Consider the following 5,491-nt stretch of genomic DNA (forward strand, 5'->3'; position numbering starts at 1 on the left):
GCACAGAGGATCCTATGGCATTGCCATGGATCTCAATATGGAGGCCATTTCGGAGGTGAGCGAACAGCCACCAAGGTCCTCCAATGTGGCTTCTATTGGCCCACACTCTTCAGAGATTCCCGAGAGTTTGTACGTAACTGTGACAGTTGCCAACGAGTGGGTAATCTGCCTCATGGTTACGCCATGCCTCAACAAGGAATCTTGGAGATTGAGTTGTTTGACGTATGGGGAATTGACTTCATGGGACCTTTCCCACCATCATTCTCAAACACTTATATTCTGGTGGCAGTTGACTATGTATCAAAATGGGTTGAAGCCATTGCCACACCCACCAATGATACTAAAACAGTGCTGAAGTTCCTCCAGAAACATATCTTTAGCAGGTTTGGTGTCCCTAGAGTACTCATCAGTGATGGGGGCACTCACTTCTGCAACAAATAGCTTGACTCTGCCATGGTTCGGTATGGGATTCGCCACAAGGTGGCTACTCCATATCATCCAAAAACTAATGGGCAAGCTGAAGTCTCTAACAGAGAATTAAAGAGAATCCTAGAACGGACTGTAAGTACCCGTAGAAAGGATTGGGCACGGAGCTTGGATGATGCTCTGTGGGCTTACAGAACAGCATTCAAGACCCCTATAGGGACCTCTCCATACCAACTTGTGTATAGTAAGGCATGTCACCTGCCCGTGGAACTGGAACATAAAGCCTACTGGGCAACCAAATTCCTAAACTTTGATGCCAAATTAGCAGGAGAAAAAAGATTGCTTCAGCTAAATGATAGAAAGCTGTCATCTAGAATCTTTGAACCAGGACAGAAGGTTCTGCTGTTTAACTCTAGACTCAGGCTATTCCCCGGGAAACTGAAATCCCGGTGGAGGGGACCATATGTGATTACAAGTGTATCACCATATGGTTATGTGGAGCTTCAAGATATTGATTCTGATAAGAAGTTCATTGTCAATGGACAGAGAATCAAGCACTATCTTGAAGGCAACGTTGAGCAAGAGTGCTCAAGGCTGAAGCTAGATTAAAAGCTCAGCAAGGTCCAGCTAAAGACAATAAAGAAGCGCTTGCTGGGAGGCAACCCAGCCATGGGGCATCAATCCTCTAAGCATTTTGCCCTATTTTTATTTTTATTTGCTTATATAGAGTTCATTGACAACAAGGTAAAGAATCAATTGCATAAGTTCACAGGGTTACAGAAGGAATCTGCACACAAAACAGAGACAAGGAGCTCACTGGTAAGAAAACACCAGTAAGAGCCTGTTTTCGGCGTTCAGCGCCGAAAAGGGGCAGCCAGTGGGCGCTGAACGCCAGTAAGGATAGCAATCTGGCGTTCAACGCCAGAAAAGGGCAACAACTGGGCGTTGAACGCCTAGGAGAGCAGCATTTGGGCATTGAACACCCAAAACAGGCAGTGTTTGGGCGTTCAAACGCCAGGATGGTGGGGAAGAGCTCTCCTTTTACCCATCTCCTTTCTTTTCTTTTGCTTGAGGACAAGCAAGCCTCTAAGTTTGGTGTGCTTATCCGTGATCACTAAGATCATGGCCCCCAAAGGAAAACAACCCACTCCAAGAGGCAAGAAAGAGAGTATTCCAAAACCACTTTGGAATCAAGGGAAGTTCTTAACCAAGGAACATTCAGACCATTACTACAAAATAATGGGTCTAAGATCAGCGACCCCGGAAGTTAAGTTCGATCTGAAAGAAGATGAATATCCGGAGATCCAAGAGCAAAATCAAAACAGCATGCTCTGCAAACTGCTCAGGGAACAAGAGGAGCAAAGGCGTGACTTAAAGGAACTGAAGCGTCAGAAGTTATCTCTTGAAGGACCAAGCACCTCACAGACTAGAGGAACATCCACTTCCAAACCTCAAGGTTGTTGAGTTCTAATCTTAGCTTTAACTCTGTGATAACTGTTCTTATTTTAGTTTTACCTTAGGAGTCATATAGTAGTAATTAGTATCTAATTTGATTTTATCTCCAATTAAGCTATAGTCTATTTTTCTCATCATCAACAAACATGAATAAAATAGTAGATCTTTTGAATAAGAGGCAATAAAATTTCGAGTTTTTAATAAGAGAAATTCTAATTAGTTACATGTGGTGGCAATGCTTTCTGTCTTCTGAATGAATGCTTGAACAGTGCATATGTCTTTTGAATTTGTTGTTTAAGACTGTTAAATATGTTGGCTCTTGAAGAAATGATGAACATGAGACATGTTATTGATAATCTGAAAAATCATAAAAATGATTCTTGAAGCAAGAAAAAGCAGCAAAGAACAAAGCTTGCAGAAAAAAAAAAAGAAAAAAAAATATAGAGAAAGAAAAAGAGAAAGCAAGCAGAAAAAGTCAAAGATCTTAAAACCAAAAGGCAAGAGCAAAAAGCCAATAGCCCTTAAAACCAAAAGGCATGGGTAACAAAAAGGATCCCAAGGCTTTGAGCATCAGTGGATAGGAGGGCCTAAGGGAATAAAACCCTGGCCTAAGCGGCTAAACCAAGCTGTCCCTAACCATGTGCTTGTGGCGTGAAGGTGTCAAGTGAAAACTTGAGACTGAGCGGTTAAAGTCAAGATCCAAAGCAAAAAGAAGAGTGTGCTTATGAACTCTGGACACCTCTAATTGGGGACTTTAGCAAAGCTGAGTCACAATCTAAAAGGTTCACCCAATTATGTGTCTGTGGCATTTATGTATCCGGTGGTAATACTGGAAAACAAAGTGCTTAGGGCCACGACCAAGACTCATAAAATAGCTGTGTTCAAGAATCATCATACGGAAATAGGAGAATCAATAACACTATCTAAATTCTAAGTTCCTATAGATGCCAATCACTTTGAGCTTCAATGGATAAAGGGATATGCCAAAACTGTTCGGAAGCAAAAAGCTACTAGTTCCGCTCATCTAATTAGAATCTGAGCTTCACTCACAAACTCTGAGATATTATTACTTCTCAACCTATTAGTCTTCTATTTTATTTGTCTAGTTACTTGAGGACAAGCAACAGTTTAAGTTTGGTGTTGTGATGAGCGGATATTTTATACGCTTTTGGGGTTAATTTCATATAGTTTTTAGTATGTTTTGGTTAGTTTTTAGTTTATTTCCATTAGTTTTTAGGAAAAATTCATATTTCTGGACTTTACTATGAGTTGTGTGTTTTTTTGTAATTTCAGGTATTTTTCTGGCTGAAATTGAGGGAGCTGAGCAAAAATCTGATTCAGGCTGAAAAAGGACTGCTGATGTTGTTGGATTTTGACCTCCCTGCACTCAAAGTGGATTTTCTGGAGCTACAGAACTCAAAATGGCGCGCTTCCAAATGCATTGGAAAGTAAACATCCAGGGCTTTCCAGAAATATATAATAGTCCATATTTTGCTCAAGGATAGATGACGTAAACTGGCGTTCAACGCCAGTTCTCTGCCTAATTCTGGCGTCCAGCGCCAGAAAAGGATTACAAGTTGGAGTTCAACGCCAGAAATGGATCCAAACCTGGCGTTGAACGCCCAAAACAGCCTTATGCACGTGAATTGCTTAAGTCTCAGCCCTAGCACACACCAAGTGGGCTCCAGAAGTGGATTTCTGCACCATCTGTTACAGTTTACTCATTTTCTGTAAACCTAGGTTACTAGTTTAGTATTTAAACAACTTTTAGAGACTTATTTTGTATCTCATGACATTTTAGATCTGAACTTTGTACTCTTTGACGGCATGATTCTCTAAACTCCATTGTTGGGGGTGAGGAGCTCTGCTGTGTCCCGATGAATTAATGCAAGTATTTCTGTTTTCCATTCAAACATGTGTGTTCCTACCTAAGATATACATTCGCGCCTAACTATGGAGAAGGTGATGATTAGTGACACTCATCACCTTCCTCAATCCATGAACGTGTATCTGACAATCACCTCCGTTCTACATCAGATTGAATGAATATCTCTTAGATTCTTTAATCAGAATCTCTGTGGTATAAGCTAGATTGATGGCGGCATTCGTGAGAATCCGGAAAGTCTAAACCTTGTCTGTGGAATTCTGAGTAGGATTCTGGGATTGGATGGCTGTGACGAACTTCAAACTCGTAAGTGCCGGGCGTAGTGACAGACGCAAAAGGATAGTAAATCCTATTCCGGTATAACTGAGAACCTGCAGATGATTAGCCGTGCGGTGACAGCGCACCTGGACCCTTTTCACTGGAAGGATGGATGGTAGCCATTGACAACGGTGATCCAGATTGTCACGGATCATACCATTCATCAAGTTGAAGAACGAATATACATCTTAGAATTGAATCAAACACGGATTGAAGAGAAACGGTAATACTTTTATTAATTCATAGAACTCAGCAGGGTTCATCCCCTCAACCTAGGAGGTTTAGAAAATCATACTGATAGAAAATACAGTGATAAATGAAAATATGGCATAAAGGTCTTGTATGATTATGTAAAATATCCCTTAAATACTAAACTAATGACTAAGGATTACATAAGAAAGGGTAAAACAGTCTTTAGTGCTAAAATCCACTTTTGGGACCCACTTGGTGAGTGTTTGGACTGAGTTTTGATGAGATCCACGTGCTAGGAAGCCTCTAGGGTATTGAACGCTGGCTAGGGGGTCCTCTTTGGGGTTTGGATGCTGGTCTACTCCTTTGGGTGCTGGACGCCTAGAATGGGGCAGGAAACTGGCATTGAACGCCAGTTTTGGGCCTTTTATTCTGAAATAAAGTATGAACTATTATATATTGCTGGAAATATTTGGAAGTCAGTTTTCCATAGCCATTGAGAACGCTCCATTTGGACTTCTGTAGCTCCAGAAAAGCTCTTTTGAGTGCAAGGAGGTCAAATTCGGACAGCATCTGCAATGCCTTCTCTGTCTCTGAATCAGACTTTTACTCCAGCTCCTCAATTTCAGCCAGAAAATACCTGAAATTGTACAAAAATACACAAACTCAAAGTAGAATAAAAAAATGTGAATTTTGTACTAAAACCTATGAAAACTTAATAAAATTTAAACAAAACATGCTAAAATCTATATGAAAATGATGCCAAAAAACATATAAAATATCTGCTCATCAAAACACTCATTCATGCCTTCTCATTTTGAGTATATTTATACATAAAAAATTATACATAAAAAAACAAGAAAAAAAGAAGAGTTAAAAATGATTATTCTTATCATTTTGTGTGGTCATCTATATATAGTAGATCAGAAGACTATGATTATGTAACAAAATTAATTTGTATTTATTGCATTCAATTTGAATAAGTAAGAAATCATTTTATTTTGTCCATGAGTTATAGCTCAAATGGTATAATCTCCCCATACTCACTTAAGAGGTCGCGGGTTCGAGTCTCTCTATCTTTGATATAAAAAAAAGAAATCATCTTATTTTAGTTTAGTCCTTAATTTATATTATTTGAATTTGGCTCAATATATGGTTTGATTTGATTTAATTATTAGTTAAAATATTTAGATACTTATTTTATCCATTGATTTTATA

This window comes from Arachis ipaensis, chromosome B09 (genome assembly GCF_000816755.2).
Source record: "Arachis ipaensis cultivar K30076 chromosome B09, Araip1.1, whole genome shotgun sequence".
In the NCBI taxonomy this organism is placed as follows: domain Eukaryota; kingdom Viridiplantae; phylum Streptophyta; class Magnoliopsida; order Fabales; family Fabaceae; genus Arachis; species Arachis ipaensis.